Source organism: Lycium barbarum, chromosome 3, assembly GCF_019175385.1.
Source record: "Lycium barbarum isolate Lr01 chromosome 3, ASM1917538v2, whole genome shotgun sequence".
NCBI classification, from domain to species: Eukaryota; Viridiplantae; Streptophyta; class Magnoliopsida; order Solanales; family Solanaceae; genus Lycium; species Lycium barbarum.
The window spans coordinates 7,578,527-7,596,867 of record NC_083339.1 but is presented as its reverse complement, the minus strand read 5'-3'; the positions used below and the strand labels follow the sequence as shown (position 1 = coordinate 7,596,867).

At 39.3% G+C, this 18,341-nt stretch overlaps 1 long non-coding RNA gene and 1 pseudogene across 1 annotated transcript; both read left to right on the top strand.

Annotated features, from left to right (window-relative positions):
- On the top strand, positions 1-3,044 carry LOC132630105 (uncharacterized). Its single transcript, XR_009578479.1, has 2 exons — positions 1-178; positions 598-3,044. It is a non-coding gene; the product is annotated as an uncharacterized LOC132630105 (long non-coding RNA).
- An 8,545-nt stretch (positions 3,045-11,589) lies between these two features.
- LOC132633695 (uncharacterized) lies at positions 11,590-12,350 on the top strand (annotated as a pseudogene).
- The last annotated feature ends 5,991 nt before the right edge of the window (positions 12,351-18,341 follow it).

Sequence of the window (18,341 nt, the reverse complement as noted above, 5' to 3'; positions counted from 1 at the left end):
CACCCTCCTCTCTCTCTCTCTCTCTCTCTCTCTCTCTCTCTTTCTTTCCCTTCGTCTCTCTCTCTCCCTCAAAACAAACGGAAAATAGCAGAGCTCCTTTCGCGAACCCAGGCCGTGCATGGCCATTTCGGGGAAAAGCAATTAATGCTCGTCCTTTCCCCGTCAGATTTCAACCATGGTAAGTTCGTCGTCTTCCTTTGTTGTCCGTTGTTGATCTAAGCGATTTTAATGGATTTTGGCTCTTTGTGAATTCAAAATCCATCTCCTTTATACGTTCCTTTTGATTTTCGAGTACAAATTTGAAATGGATTTTGTCTCATGCTCCTTTTTCGGATCGATGACAGAAAAAGCTCTCCAACGTTCAGATTTAGCACTAGCTTTGACTCGACTTTGAATCTTTGTTTTCAAATCCCGCCCAGATATTTCAAACCCAAAACCCTAGCAGTTCCCCTATAAATAATTGCTAGATTGAATCATTGGGGAGGGGGGCTAGCCGCTTAAAAATTTCCCTAGAAATTAAGAGTCTTCATCAGTTTTAAATATTTTCTGGAGATTCGTTGGAAAATAGAAAATCATCTTTGTTTTTTTTACTTTTAGCCTTTGCTACTATTTCGGGTCCGAGTGAATTCAAGCTCGGATTTTTGATAGTGTTCGAGCATAAATCGAGACTCCGTACCCACTTCGCTGCACCCGAAGAAGGTAAATTTCCTTCCATTTAATCATTTTTGGGTTTTATTTGTTGTTTTCTTACGGTGCTTTAAGTTTGCTGTTTAGCTTAATTATCTGCTATTAGTAATTTTAAGCATGCTTAGAGTATACTTGGTTGCCATCGTAGTTTTAAAAATGTTATAATAAGCCTAATGTAGTTTTGCATGCTTATTCATGTTTTAGTTAAACTCCTGTAGTTACGTTAGGATAGGGTAATTGTTGTATGCCTATTTAGATGGCTAGTCTTCTAATTGGTAGTGGTTTGAGCAAGATAAATAGCCATTTTGTTTGCTGTTAGTTAGTTCCTTTGTTGCTAATAGTCTAAGTATGATTAAGATGTTATGGTTGTTTCTAGTTGATTAGTAATTATATTTAGTGTAATTCAGCATATTTGTTAATTACATTATGAGCTGATTGCTTGTTAATAGTTCAGCATGTTTAGCGTGTCTCTATTCAGTACTTAATTAGTAGTAGTTTAATGTAATCCATGCTTTCACTTATTATTGAAACCTGTTTAAACTAAATGGGATCAGTGTCACCCCTATTGATCAAATCATGTTGCTAGTGACATCTTAAGTGGTTCTGTTTGGGTTCTGTTTTCTATGAAGATCTGTTCAGCCCCTTGCTTATCTATTTGATTTATTGTTAATATGCCTTTTTTTTAGATGTCCATTTGTTGCATGAAGTCCACTATTAGCTTAGCTTAAGCTCATTCCATCTAAATCCTGTGTCAAAACTTACCTGTGTGCATTGTCCTGTCAACTTGTGTCTTATTGATTGAATCCCTAGGCAGGAGTCCACACCTAAGTATAGTACCAGTTGGTTAAAATGGCGTGAGTATTAACTCGGAGCAACAAGGTTTGTCTGCTTAGCTTAACAGGATATCACTAGAGTCATTATGCTAATTTATAAATTAAAATGGTAAATCTGAAATCAGTATGAGTTACTTGGTTCATTCAGTTTCTAACGTGATAGATAAGGAGAGGGGTCAAATGGCTAGAGGGATCTAAATAGGACTCCAACAAAGCCTGAATGCAGCCTCAATCAACCTATGAATGTATAGTACACTTGAATGCATATCTATGATGTTTAAACATGGCCAGAAGGCTGTCATATTGCAATTGGTATGAGTTTAAGTTCATTAAATAACTATACTTAGTATAAAAGGGGATAAATACTCATGTAGCACACATTTAGGAGAATTAAATGGGTTGTTAACTTTGAGTAAGCGAAAGTCTGTCATTTGCCTTATGATTGGTTCTTAGAAGAGAACATTTTTGTCCCTGTGGATTGGCTGGAATTGAGCTTCTTGTCTGGTTGTCATGAACCGAGCCTCTTGCCTGGTTGTTTTGAATCCTACATATCATCTTCAGTTGACTCAAATATTTAACTTCCATGCTATGTAATATAGATTTCCGCATGATAATTAGTGAACTCAATCCACGTCCCTTGTTAGTTAATTGTAAGAAGTATTACATGTATGAGAGTCCTAAGGTAATGGGTCAAGTCTAGTATAGGTATCTTAAGTTTCTATGTTGATGGCTTAAGGCTAAGATGTCTAGCTGCATATTGATACTCCTCTGCTTCCCTGTATCTGAGCTTGTTTCTCTTGTCTGCATTTTACATGTTTGTCTCATAAATATCGCATGAATTGACAATGCATATTCTTCCTTAGAAGTACAGTTTGAACCTGAGAAACGTGGGTAGTTGTTAGTCTCTTATGAAAACACTCTTGCTTTATTTTCTTGCGATCCTATAAGACTGTCGTTAAGGGTAAAATCATCTGATATACATAGTCTATACACAATCCGCTGGTCTATTTTTGAGTTTGCAATTTATATGTTTGACCTTATTCATTGATCATATACTAATCTTTTTCCTTTCATTTTATGCATGACCATCGCATACGAGTCCGAGGGACTCGTTCTTCTTCCGCATTCGATGTTGGGCTAAAAGCCCAACGTAATCTCTCTCGTGTCCAGCCCACCCGCAGCAATCTATATCCATATAAAAAAAGATTTTTGGGCCAAAGCCCAACAGCAGCACTGATCGCAGCAGTCTAAAAAATGGTCTGAGCCATTTCCCAACAGCAGCACCGATCGCAGTGGTCTTAAAAAATGGGCTGAGCTCATTTAATTTTATTTACGCCTCTACTTGTTTTTGTGCATTTAATTTGTATTATTCGACTAACCCTTTGCTTTGTTTTTGTTTTCTTAACTTAGATGAATGCTAGTAAAATTAGTGGGTTAGTCTTAGTATAATGGGTAGTTAATGTAAAGGGGAAACTAATAGTTAATTCCATAGGTTTCATTTTTATATTAACATCATTTACATTATCTATAATTTTTATCTTAAAATTATTTACGTATCTATAATATTTATCTTAAAATTATTGACGTTATCTATAATATTTATCTTAAAATTATTTACGTTATTTATAATATTTATCTTTACTAGAATCATTGATTTTCAATAACGAGAACACGTGCTTTGAATTAGAGAATTACTTTTTCGTTTCTTTATCATCTTAAAGATTTGAAATACCGTGGATATGCAAAATATATATTTAAGTATTGCAAATTTGATTTAATCACACAATTTTTTAATTAAGAATAGTCAATAAAAGATAATAAAAGGGAGAAAGAAAATTCACATTCGGTCTATATCCCTCAACTGCAAAAAATCAATTAGTATCTCACCTTTGGAGTTATTTCAAACATTTATAAAAAACGTTGCACAAACCTGCATTTGTTATAAAATAAAGCTATGAAGTAAACACACAGAAGAAATATGTAGAGAGAATATGTAGAGAGATATCAGTTTATATTACTTCTGCTCTTTCAACATTGCATTTGTGCATCCTATTTATAGAGAAACAGGACATGAGATATTTTGAGATATTTTGGGATATTTTGGGATATTTTGGATATCAACTATTTGGGATATTTTTGACACTCCCCCTTGGATATCCATTAATAGATGATGTGTCTCGTTAAAACCTTATTAGAAAAAAACCCTGTGGGAAAAAGTCCTAATGAAGGAAAAAGAGTGCGCATATCTAATAATACGCTTTGAGAGTTGCCTCATTAAAAACCTTACCAAGAAAACCCAATGGGACAAAACTTGGTTAAGGGAAAAAGAGTACAACACGTATTTCACTCCCCCTGACGAATACCAAGATTCAGATGTCGGAGTCTTCGCATTCCAATCTTGAATATCATCTTCTCAAGAGTTGAAGTTGGCAAAGATTTAGTGAACAAATCTGCAGGATTGTCACTTGAACGGATTTGTTGCACATCAATATCACCATTCTTCTGGAGATCATGTGTGAAAAATAACTTTGGTGAAATGTGCTTTGTTCTATCTCCTTTTATGAAACCTCCTTTTAATTGAGCTATGCATGCAGCATTATCTTCATATAATACTGTGGGTATTTTTGTATCACACTTCAAGCCACATCTTTCTCTGATGAAATGTATTACTGATCTCAACCACACACATTCTCTACTTGCTTCATGAATAGCGATTATCTCAGCATGATTTGAAGAAGTAGCAACAATGGACTGCTTGGTCGATCGCCATGATATAGCAGTACCTCCGCATGTAAACAGATAGCCCGTTTGAGATCGAGCTTTATGTGGATCAGATAAATAACCTGCATCTGCATAACCAACAAGATCTGTACTACCTTTGTTAGTATAAAACAGACCCATATCGCTAGTTCCCTTCAGATATCGCAATATATGCTTAATCCCGTTCCAATGCCTCCGTGTAGGAGAAGAGCTATATCTTGCTAGCAAATTAACAGAAAATGCTATGTCAGGTCTTGTAGCATTAGCAAGATACATAAGTGCACCTATTGCACTAAGATATGGTACTTCAGGACCAAGTAGCTCTTCGTTTTCTTCCTGAGGTCGGAACGGATCTTTGCTCACTTCAAGTGAGCGAACAACCATAGGAGTACTTAAAGGATGCGAATTGTCCATGTAAAACCGATTTAAAACTTTCTCAGTATAGGCAGATTGATGGATAAAGATCCCTTTTGCGAAATGTTCAATTTGCAGACCAAGACAGAGTTTTGTCTTTCCGAGATCTTTCATCTCAAATTCTTTCTTCAAATATTCAATCGCCTTTTGGAGCTCTTCTGGAGTTCCAATGAGGTTTATGTCATCAACATAAACAGCAAGTATAATGAACCCTGATTTTGTTTTCTTAATAAAAACACATGGACAAATGGCATCATTTATATATCCTTCATTTATCAAGTATTCACTTAGGCGATTATACCACATACGCCCTGATTGTTTTAAACCATATAATGATCTTTGTAATCTGATTGAATACATTTCCCGAGACTTTAAACCAAATGCTTCAGGCATTTTATATCCTTCAGGAATTTTCATATAAATTTCATTATCAAGTGAACCATAAAGATAAGCTGTAACCACATCCATAAGATGTATTTCAAGGGTTTCATAGACAGCTAAACCCATGAGGTATCGAAATGTTATAGCATCCATAACTGGTGAATATGTTTCTTCATAGTCGACGCCGGGTCTTTGAGAGAATCCTTGTGCAACAAGGCGTGCTTTGTATCGCACAATTTCATTTCTCTCATTTCTTTTCCGTACAAAGACCCATTTGTGACCAACTGGTTTTACACCATTAGGCGTTTGGACTACAGGTCCAAAAACCTCACGTTTAGCAAGTGAATTCAATTCTGATTGAATTGCTTCTTGCCATTTTGGCCAATCATATCTTCGTCGACATTCTCCGACAGATTGAGGTTCCTGATCCTCACTGCCCTTTATAATATTTAGTGCAACATTATATGCAAAAACACTATTCACCACAATTTTCGAACGATATAGTTCTTCACTTACTGAAGTCTCGGGTTTGCTGATTTCTTCAGGAATATCAGAATTAATCAGATCTTGAATCTCTTCATGAGATCCTTTCATAGTGTCATTCTGATCATTGTTTGTATTTCTTTTTCTTGGATTTTTATCCTTGGAGCCCAATGGCCTACCACGCTTCAGGCGTGGATGAGATTCAGAGGCTATGACACTAGTAGATTGTCCCTTTGGAACATCAATTCGAATAGGCACATTCTCTGCAGGGATATGCGACTTAGTTATTCTTTTCAAATCAGTAAATCCGTCTGGCATTTGATTTGCTATTTTCTGTAAGTGGATGATCTTCTGGATCTCCTGCTCACATATAGGGGTACGTGGATCAAAATGAGATAGTGATGGAACTCTCCACGCAATTTCTCTTTTGATTTCTTTTCTCTCTCCCCCTAATTGTGGAAAATTTGTTTCATCAAATCGACAATCTGCAAATCGGGCAGTGAATAAATCTCCCGTCAATGGCTCAAGATAGCGAATAATGGAGGGTGATTCAAACCCAACATATATTCCTAACCTTCTTTGGGGGCCCATCTTAGTGCGTTGTGGTGGTGCTACAGGCACATATACAGCACAGCCAAAGATTCGGAGATGAGCAATATTTGGTTCATGACCAAACACTAATTGTGACGGGGAGTATTTATTATAATGAGTCGGTCTAAGACGAACAAGAGATGCTGCATGTAAAATAGCATGACCCCAGACGGTTGTAGGCAACCGTGTTTTCATAAGTAATGGTCTTGCTATCAATTGCACACGCTTAATAAATGACTCAGCAAGGCCATTTTGGGTATGAACATGTGCTACAGGATGTTCAACCTTTATCCCAACTGATAAACAATAATCATCAAAAGCTTGGGATGTAAATTCTCCAGCATTATCAAGACGTATAGCCTTTATAGGATAATCTGGAAAGTGTGCCCTTAAGCGTATTATTTGTGCCAATAATTTCGCAAACGCCAGGTTGCGAGACGATATGAGGCACACATGAGACCATCTCGAAGACGCATCTATTATAACCATAAAATATCTGAATGACCCACAAGATGGGTGAATAGGTCCACATATATCCCCATGTATACGATCTAGAAAAGCAGGGGATTCAATGTCAACTTTCATTGGTGATGGCCTGGTTATCAATTTGCCCTGATGACAAGCGACACATGAAAACTCACTACTTTCAAGAATCTTCAGGTTCTTAAGTGGATGCCCTTTTGAATTTTCAATAATTCGTCTCATCATTATTGATCCAGGATGACCCATTCGGTCATGCCAAAGCACAAAAGTTCCTGAATCGTTAAACTTCTGGTTTACGATTGAGTGTGCTTCCATTGTACTAATTTCTGCATAGTACAGGCCAGAAGACAAAGTTGGTAATTTCTCCAAAACACATTTCTGGCCGGAGACATTCTTTGTAATGATAAGATATTCATCATTTGTTTCATTTAATGTCTCAACGTGATACCCATTACGGCGGATATCTTTGAAACTCAACAAGTTTCTTGGGGATCTAGAAGAGAATAGTGCATCTTCTATAACAAGTTTCGTCCCCTTAGGTAGAAATATAGTAGCTCTTCCGGAGCCTTCAATTAATTTCGAATTGCCAGAAATTGTATTAATATTTCCCCTTTTTCTACGCAATTGAGAAAAGTATTTCTCATCTTTGAATATAGCATGCGTTGTTCCACTATCAATCACACAAATATCTTCATGATTTGTCATTGATCCAAATAATATTTGAGGATTTTCCATATATTCTTCAAAACGAAAAAATAGGCAAAGTAAACATCGAAGTAGATATTTTGATTAGACAAAGTATTACACACACTTTATTACTTATATATGGAAACATAACCACATTAGCTAATACAAATGACATGTATGAAATATCTAAGTTAATACAGATCCATCACCGATCAGATGATCTATTTTTCCTTCAGGGATTTCAAAGAAATCTGCCACATCTAAATGCATAGGCTCAACATTATCTTCAGAAATAAAATTTGCTTCGGCATCATTTTCTGCCCTTTTGAGGGAGGCTTGATATAGATCAACAAGGTGCTTTGGCGTACGACAGGTACGTGCCCAGTGCCCTTTTCCTCCACATCGAAAGCAATTATTTTCTGAATTTTTCTTTTGCACAACATCATGCTTTTCATCCTTCCTTTTACACTGCTGGTGGTGAAGGGTATTATATGGTGCATAACGAGAATCATGATTAAAATTCCTTCCTCGACCACGACCATGACCACGACTGGGGCCACGACCTCTTCCACGCCTAGAATGACGAAAATTTGCCTCATTCACTTCAGGGAATGGGGCAGTACCAGTGGGTCGGCTTTCATGGTTTTTCATCAGTAATTCATTATGTTGTTCAGCCACTAAAAGATGTGAGATTAGTTCAGCATATTTCTTGAACTTCATCTCTCGGTATTGCTGCTGCAGGAGCATACTCGAGGCAGGAAAAGTGGAGAATGTTTTCTCCAGCATATCATCATCAGTAATATTTTCACCACATAATTTCAATTGAGAAATAATTTTAAACATTGCAGAATTATATGCCTTAACAGATTTAAAGTCTTGGAACCTTAAATGGAGCCAATCAAAACGTGCTTGTGGAAGTATGACCATCTTCAGGTGATCATATCTATCTTTCAGATCATTCCACAGCGTAAGAGGATCTTTAACCGTGAGATATTCCATTTTCAAATTCTCATCAAGATGACGGCGGAGGAATATCATTGCCTTAGCACGGTTTTGGTTTGATGCCTCATTTTTATCTTTGATGGTGTCTTCCAGACCCATCGCATTAAGGTGAATCTCGGCATCAAGAATCCAAGACATATATCTATTACCGGATATATCTAAGGCTACAAATTCACATTTAGTAAGATTTGCCATTAGTAAAGGAAAACGAAGAAATCAATACCTTCGAGGTTTTGAAGTATTTGCTCGAGATAACAGAGTCTCGTGCTGATAACGTTGTTATAAAATAAAGCTATGAAGTAAACACACATAAGAAATATGTAGAGAGAATATGTAGAGAGATATCAGTTTATATTACTTCTGCTCTTTCAACATTGCATTTGTGCATCCTATTTATAGAGAAACAGGACATGAGATATTTTGAGATATTTTGGGATATTTTGGGATATTTTGGATATCCACTATTTGGGATATTTTTGACAGCATTCTCTTTCACTCATATGCAAAATTATTATATTTTCTGTAAGTCTTATTTTAAATAACATTGTTGTATTTTCATGTAAAGCCTTAACAACATTCATAAGTCTTATTTTAGAATAGCATTTAAAGTCTCTTTTTATGTAAATTATTATATTTTCTGTAAGTCTTATTTTAAATGGCATTATTATATTTTCCTTTAAAACCTTAGCAACATTTACAAATTGTATTCTTAAAATTTAAATGCCATATTTGCATCTTCCACCTTAATTAATTAACCTATGTTTGACCGGATAACCGTAGTTAACGGATTCTAAAGGATGCCTAACCCCTTCCCTTTAGGATAATCTAGAACCCTTACCTAGAATCACGCTGATTAAGCAGACCATTAATAGAGGTTTAGTTTGACTTTGCCTTAGTTAATGTTTAGGTGTCCTAATTCACAATTAAACTAATTAGGTGGCGACTCCTTAAAATAAATAAAAAATAGAAATCACCAATATGTTGTACTCCTACTTTAACCCGTTTAAATGGGGTACAACACATATAATTCCATAGCATATGATTTCATGTTCAGTATAATTAGTGGTCCATGAACTATTTTCTAATATCCGGTGAACTCTTTTATTTTCATTCATAGGATCAGCGTTCTTTCTTTCCTTCAAAAATTTCCAAACTACCAATCGTTGTTCCTTTTATTACAATTGTCATTGTCATCCCAAGTGTCCTCTGGGTTCGTCATCCTCTCTAACACCCTTTGTAAATTTAGCTTGGAGACCTTTCTTGTTCTTTTCATTACCCTTTGGGGCATGTCACTGCATACTTAAGTACGACGCATTTTTTGCCCTATACGAGGGATTCAAATCATGGTCTAAAAATATCGTAGTTCATCTTGGCGTAAAGTGCTCTCTTGAGTTATCTTCCATACTTTCTCTCTATGTCTGCCTCATGGTACATTTATTGTCAATTCGTTTCTACTTCTTTCCGTTACCTTCCCGATATGCCAATACGCCTCGAACTCTAGCCCCGAGCTAATAAATCTCCTTTTTTGGAGCTTGAAACGTCATAGTTCCTTTCAAGTCTAGTATGTTCTTCCCTCCTTATTAAGGAGGTCCTTATACGCCCATAGCTTTCGAGTAACCGTCGTCTTCGATAATTATCTGTCGCCCTTCACGATCTTCTTAGGGCCGGGGTTCCGTCATCGTATGGTCTGACTTGTCTATCTTCTTGCTAGTTACAGTCTTGTATCCAATGGGAATACTTATAAGAGTTAAATCCAATTCAGATGCCTTCTTTTCCATCTTTTCACAACTCTGTCTTTTATGACTAACGGTTTTCCAAACCCGCAAGTTAATGGGGACATCAAGATTCACCACGTCTATGAAGTCTTCGATTATACCTTACTCCTCGTTTTTCTCCCCGACTTTGCTTATAACATATCTAAAACTCTTTCCCTGAGTTCTTCTTCCATTTATGTCTATATCATCATTTTTTTTCAACATTTCCATACCCTTCCATCCACTACTAGTCCTTTCGCCCGCTTAGCTCACTTACTCATATTCCCTCTTAAATACACGTTTGTGTTGCAGCTGTGCGTCTAAGTTTTCTGAGTGTCCTGCTACTTTTGCTCTTAGCACAGAATTCTTACAGTTTACACTCTCTCTATCCTCGTTCATCGAACCTTTATATATCTTTCTAATTCTACGGCCGGGTGGTCTTTCATGCACGTTCCTTACATTTCATTCCATTTCCTCTATGATCGAATTTCTCAATCTTCACATGAATTCTTATTCCATGTCATTAATTTTCTAATCAATTGTGTCGACTCATCATCCTCGCTCTTTCCTCGATGAGTAATCGGTTTCCTACCGCCAACTCGTTAAAGTATCCTTCTTACTCCCATGGTTAAAGATTTCCAGTTACTTTACTCCTAAATGCTCTTCTCTTCCTTCGACCAACCCATTAGTATACCTTTCCTACTTTCATCCTTAACCTTCCTTGGGTTTCTTCCTCCTCGAGCACTAGGGCTGGGCATAAAATACCGAAAACTGAAGTACCGAACCGAACTGGCTATTTCGGTATTTCGATATTCGGTAATTCGGTTCGGTATTCGGTACTAAAATATAGAATTCGGTATTTCGGTTTCGGTATTCGGTATTTACAATTATACCATTCGGTATTCGGTAAATACCGAATACCAAAATTAAATTACCAATACTATACGTCTGTAGGGCCTAAAGGAGTAAAGGGCTAAAGGCCCATTGTAAAAATATTTTAACTCCAGCCCAAATCCGTAAAAATCAAGAGTTAAGAGCCCAAATCCGTTAAATTACCAATACCAATATTTTAGGCTAAGAGGCTTAAGAGTTAAGACCTAACACTTCACTACTTCAGTACTTCACCAATCACCACCTTCATCTCATTTCCCTTTCTATTCATCCCTGTCGTCTTCATCCAAATTTCTCATCCAAAGCCTGTGATTTCTCCATCTTAATTTCTGATTCTGCTCCATCTTCGTACCTCCTCCTTCTTCTTCTTCTTCTTCCGTGAGGTAACTGTTGAATATTTTTATCTGCTGTTCTCTGTCTACTTACTTGGGTCCTTTCTTGATTTTTTTTTTTTGAATCTTGTGGTTCATGTTGGGAGCTTGGCTATTTATTGTAATTTTATTAGAAAAATTCAATAAAAATATCATCTTTTTACAGTTTTTGGAAGTTTTTTGCTGCTAAAGAAGAAGAAGAATAATAAGAAAAAGAAGAAGAAGAAGAAGAAGAAGAAGAAGAAGAAGAAGAAGAAGAAGAAGAAGAAAAGCTTATCTCTTTAGTTTTTTGACATAATCTGGTGGAGTATTTAAGCATAGATCTTGAGTGTTTTTTTTTTTTTGACATAATCTGGTGGAGTATCTAAGCATAGATCTGAGATAAAAAAAGATATGGATAAGTTACAGTGGGGAAACAGAAAAAGACTAAGGTGTTGCAAGGTTAAAGATTCGATTTCAAATGGGAAATCTGATGGAGTTGTGAAGAAGAAAATAACATCTAGAGTTGTTGATAATAACAAGGAATCTAGTCTTCTTCCTCCTATGTCTTCTCCTCATCGTCTTAACAGGGATTTGGGTGTGAATAGATCTAACACAAACAAGCATCGTAAGACATCAACTTCGTCCCCCGAAAAGGAGGACAGATATTATACGACAAGAGGGTCGGTAGGCGTCGACGATAGTAGCAAGTTATTCATTGATTCAAAGGAGGAAAAGAAAAGATGGTTTGGCCAAAATTGCTTGTTACATTGTCCAGTAAAGAGAAAGAAGAAGATTTTATGGCCATGAAAGGTTGCAAGCTTCCTCAAAGGCCCAAGAAAAGGGCTAAGTTGATACAAAGAACCATACTTACTGCTGTGGTGGGGAACCAAGCCATCATCACTGGAACCTTTTCAATTATTAAACAATGCTCCTCTTTGGGTTGCTTTCCTAAAGTTAAAATAGTGAATATGTCATCAAAAATACATGGACAGATTTATATTCCAGAGATCAATTAGACCTTAATGTTACTGTGCTTGGCTGTTACTATTGGCTTCAGAGATACCAAAAGGATGGGCAATGCTTCACGTATGGATGTAATCATATGAATAAGGGAGAGTAAAAGTTTGATTTGTCGAAATCATTTAACCTTCTTAGATCAACTGTTAAAGTTTATAGTCTCTGTCACAACTCTCTTTAGTCTTTACACTTCTGTCCTAAAACAAAATTACTTATTGGATCTATTCGGTTATATATACTAACAAATATTTCCCTTCCAAACGTTTCAAATATGGTATTACCGAATACCGTACCGAACCGAAATTTGATTTACCGATTCCCGAATTACCGAACCGAAGTTTGAAAGTTCGGTATTTGGTATATACTTTGAATTACCGATTACCGAATTACCGAACCCGAACTTTGAAAATACCGAACCGAATACCGAACGCCCAGCCCTATCGAGCACCTTTCTTCTCTTGTTATTTGTAGTATCATCTCTGAAGTTCGTGAAATATTCCTTTAAACTCGCAAATCCGTTCTATTCTTAAGTCATCTTTTTGGAAAGCTTCTCCATGTTCGAGGCAACCGTGTTAATTTGAATACACACTTATCCCTTAATATACCTTTCAAGGGCTGGAAATCTCTTAACATCGTCGCAAGGCGTAACCATTCTTTCTCTTACTTCCCATTCCTCGTCGTGGTCACTATCCTTTTAGCCCCACTTTTCGAAGCCTATTCTCTGACCCCACACATTCCTCGTTTGTTCCATATGCCACACTTTATCCAATTCGCATTCCTACCTTCAAATTTTTACCCAAATAGTCCCGTGCTTGCCCGTCGTCCCTCTTGGAGGCTTCACTCACTTATGTTTCTTACTTTTCACTTTTTCCGACATTCTGATCTCCTTATCTTCCATCTACTCACTTTCTTTCCTTTCCAGATATTATTACATTAAAACTCTCCAAGCCTAACCTGTAGTGAAAATAGCATCAGCTTACCTTGTAACATTTGTACCATTTATTTTTTGTCACTTGAACTTTGTTACCCTGTTCGATTAATGCCTTCCATATACCGCAACGTTGGTTGCCGGGATACACATACCCGCTGATATAACTACGTATGGGATATCATATGCATACGTATATATATAATTACTACCATCTCGCTTACAAAATATTTCCAAACGCTATTCAAACTCACCCTAATTCTAGAGCTGTGATGCACCTTCTTTCTCTTCACCGGTCTAGTCCGCCTCGTCCTACGCGACCTCTTAAGGTGTCCAACCACTCCGCATACTCCAATCTCCCTTAGGCTGCTCTAGCTTCTCATTTGCCTCTTATATCTAAATATATAGGACTTTTTGTACACTTCCCAGGGGGTCACCCATCCTAGAATTTCTCTCACCCCAGCACGCTTAACCTCGAAACTCTGATGAAATTCGGTGCGTTAATGCTGTTATAATCGTATCCACCTCACCGCATGACCTTCACCACATAATCGAAAGTAAGTTGAAGTCTTGATAGATTCCAAAACGTTCTCGTAACGCATCTCCCTCCGAATTAGAAAGGGTCTCTCACTCTTCCGACTACACAATTACTATTTTGGCCTTTTTAATTCTTAATATTCACCTTCATCTGTATATATATAACTACTTTCCGTCCTAGATTTCCAGATTCCCAATGGTAGCGAATACCTTGGTCGCCGTTACTTATAAATACTCGGTGATCGGCCTCTTTGCGTTTCCGCTCGCCACTATTAAATAATAATCTACAGCAAATCCACATACATAGAAAATTCCAAGAAGGACTCATATACCTGTAGCCGATCGGTCTCTAGTCTAATCTGGTGGACTATAAGGTGAAGTGTACCCCTCGTCATCGTCTACCCACCATCCGCTCGTCTGGCCTTCATCATCTCTCTCATCTGAGTCCGAGGGATATAAATAACCGGGCAACTCCTGGTTCACCGACGGCCAGGATAGAGGGCTAGAGTAATCCGTAACACTCACCGGGGAGACTGGTCTGATGTAGTGCTCTACCATAGGAGCAGCTGGTACGGCCTCGGGACTCTCCTCCTCCGGTGTCCCAGACGAATACTCAGACGGATCTGTGTCATAACTGTTCTCTGGGGGTCCTCCTCCCTGGGAGTCAAGAACTCTGGAGGAATCATCACTGGGTCCTCTGAGGGATCAGTCTCCATGGAATAACTAAGGCTCGTCCTACTCGATCCTGGAGCTTGGGGTCCTGGATCTACTCTCGGGGCCTTCTTAGCACCCCCACTGTCTGAAGCTGATCTCTTCATCTAAGTCTGCACTTACCTGCAGGAAAAATGATCAAAAGTGGTCTTTCCTAGACTCTGGCTCTATCGCACGATCTAAGACAGAAGGAAGCTCAATGATTCCTAAATGCCCTGCAGCTTCCTGTTTATAAGTGTGGCCGGCTTCACACCCATAAACAGGACTCTACCGGACACGGTCTGTAGACAATCCCTAGGACGAACTGCTCTGATACCAATTTTGTTACGGCCCATCAGTTTGGGTCGTGACAATTGGATTCGGATTGACTTATTCAGACTTGGCATATTGGGATGAGATACTTTACATAGGTAATGATGAACACTTGGCTGTGATCTTATTATCTTGTACTTGTTGGATTCCTTGCGATCTACTTATTTTCTGAATTTTGTTATCTATGCTTGGTCGGCCGATGATGCCTACCAGTACTGTTGTTTGAACTGACCTGCACTTGCTGCATTCTTTTATGAATGTAGATTACCAGGTCGGATCTACTTCTTTGACTTATGGTTGATCGACTCTTCAGCTTCCACTTGAGTTTTTCAGGGTGAGCATGGCGTCCGCTGATCTCGAAGACTCTTCTATTACTTATATCTTCGTTTCATCCAAAAACATGATTGAGACTATTTATGTACTATTATTCAGACCTTAGTATTCGGATTAGATGCTCTTGTATGACCAGACTAGATACTAGGTTGGATTTCATTTACTTCCACACTTGTTAGCATTATATCACAATGTGAGACTTACGTTATGTTACTTTCTTCCGCTATCTTATATTATCGGGAATGTTGAGCATAAAGGTTCGCCTAACGAGGTCGAAAGGTAGGTGCCCGCATGACTCAGACTAAAATGGGTTGTGAAAAGTTGGTATCAGAGCCCTAGGTTACCCGGTCTAAATTACAAGAGCATGTCTAGTAGAGTCTTGTGGATCGGTATGATGAACTTCGTACTTATCCGCGAGAGGCTATATGATATTTAGGAAACTTCAAATTTTTTCTTTCCATCATGCTACTTTATTCAAATTAGTATCTAGAAAGACCAAATTAGTATCTGACTCTTACCTCTTCTCTCACAGATGGTAAGGACTCGAGCTACTATGGACCGAGGTCAGGTGCCAGAGCCCACTGCTACGGCTGACACCTGAGGGCGAGTGACAGCCAGAGGGCGCGGTAGAGCGAGAGGCTGCGGAACTTCCCCAGCCAGGGGTAGAGCTATGACAGTAGGCCAGCAATGAAAGAGGTCTCCATCTCCCGAGCCCGAGTATCAGCCGGGTAGAGACCAGACCGTAGAGGATGGTGTGGCCCAAGCACGGACACAGCCTGAGGTTACTTCTAATCAGGCCATGCATGATATTATGGCCAGAGTATTACTTCATCTCGAGGCCCAACAGGCGGCAGCCGGTGTTACTACACCCGGCGGTGGTTCCCAGACTAGAGATAGGGTACAGACCCGTGAGCATAAACCTACGAGGATAGTATATCCCGCTACAGCTATGGCTCCTCGTATGGATGCGATACCTACTTCCGGTGATGAGATTAGGCCCATGGAGGGCGCTATGATGACTGCTGCTGACCAGGATCTGGTGGGGAGGTTCTGAAAGTTAGATCCGCCGATGTTTGCTGGTATCTCGTCTGAGTATGCCTATGATTTCATTCTTGATATTCACGAGCTGCTACAACGTATGGGGATAGTAGAGACCCATGGCATGGATTATGTGTCCTACCAGTTTCGCGGCAACGCGAAGATGTGGTGGAGGTATTTTGTGGCGTGCAAACCTGAGGGTTCTCCTCCTTTGACTTGGACTCAGTTCTACCAGGCCTTCCTTGAGAAGTATGTGCCCCGGCCATTAAGAGAGACTTGTAGGGAGCAGTTTTTACACCTTGAGCAGGGGGGCATGTCCTTGAAGTCATATGTGACCCGTTTCCTCTACTTCGCCCGATAATCTACTCCGTTGATTCCTACTAAGGCCGATAGGATCAGACGCTTTGTGGGAGGATTAGTAGGCTCTCTACAGATTCCTTGCCTTCAGATGAAGTCTATGGGGGCTTTCTTCCAGTCCATTATTGACCATGCTTCTATGGTTGAGGGCGGTAAGGCCCGTGCTTTTAGTAGTGGTGACAAGAGGCCACGTCAGACTGGCAGTTTTGGGGGTTCTGGTACGAGGGGTGTCGGTCAGTTTTCGAGGCCACCTCAGCCTTATTCTGGTCGTCCCGTACATTCAGCATTACCGGCTTCCCCTAGTGAGCCACCTAGGCAGAGAACTCTTGAGAGTTCGTTTTCTAGACCAGGGGACAGGACTGCTTCATCAGGGTCTTCAGCTTCCGTGTTTCAGCACTCGACTCTTCTTACCTGTTTCTCTTATGAAGAGGTTGGCCATGTTTCTCTTATGAAGAGGTTGACCATGTTTCCAGGAGATGTCCTCGACCTAGGCGGGATTATCAGCCGCCGAGGACTCCCGTATCATCCGGTGGTCGAGGAGGGGTTTCTTAGAGAGGCGGTGCTCAGTCAGGTCGCGGTACTTTACATTGTTCTAGAGGTGGGTCCCAAACAGCTAGAGGTGGTACTCGGGGTGTGAGAGGAGGATCCTAGACTGGGCATAGTGGAGCCTATTGTTACTCATTCCCTAGTAGGCCCGAGGCTGAGGCCTCAATGCTGTGATCTCAGGTACCATTTCTGTCCGTCATAGAGCAACATCTGTGTTATTTGATCCTGGATCCACTTATTCGTGTGTATCTTCATTTCATGTTGTTGGTTGGGATTTACCCTGTGATAGCATAGATATACCTATTCATGTGTCTACTCCAGTAGGAGATTCTGTGGTTGTTGATCGAGTATACCGTCTTGCTAGTTACTTTCATGGGGAATGACACTTGGGTAGATTTAATGATTCTTGATATGGTGGACTTCGATATTATATTGGGTATGTCCTGGCTTTCTCCTTATCATGCGATCTTAGACTGTCACGCCAAGATAGTCACTTTAGCCATACTGGGCATTCCTAGGCTAGAGTGGAAAGACACTCCTAGTTCCGCTCTAAGAAGATCATTTCCTTCATTCGGGCGGAGAAGTTAGTATGAAATGGGTGTTGGCATATTTGGCATACGTTCGTGATACGACCGTTGCATCTCCACCCCTTGAGTCTATCCATGTTGTGATCGAGTTAGCAAAGTTTTTCCCGACATACTTACCGGGTATGCCACCCGATCGCGATATTGATTTTTGCATCGACATGAAACCGGGCACTCGTCCCATTTCCATCCCACCATTTCGGATGGAACCTGCCTTAGTTATGAGAGCTTAAGGAACAATTGCAGGATATATTGGGCAAGGGGTTCATTAGACCGAGTGTCTCCCCTTGGGGTGCTCCAGTGTTATTTGTGAAGAAGAAAGATGGGACTATGAGGATGTGCATTGATTACCGCCAGTTGAATAAGGTCACTATTCAGAACAATTTCCCTATGCCTCGTATTGATGATCTGTTTAACCATCTTCAGGGTGCTTCGATGTTTTCAAAGATAGATTTGCATTCTGGCTATCACCAGTTGAAGATCAGGGCAGAGGATATTCTGAAGATAGCATTTCGGACAATATATGGCCACTATGAGTTTCTAGTGATGTCTTTTAGGCTAACCAATGCCCCGACTGCATTTATGACTTTGATGAATGGTATACTTAGGCCGTTCCTTAATTCTTTTGTGATTGTGTTTATTGATGACATCTTGGTGTA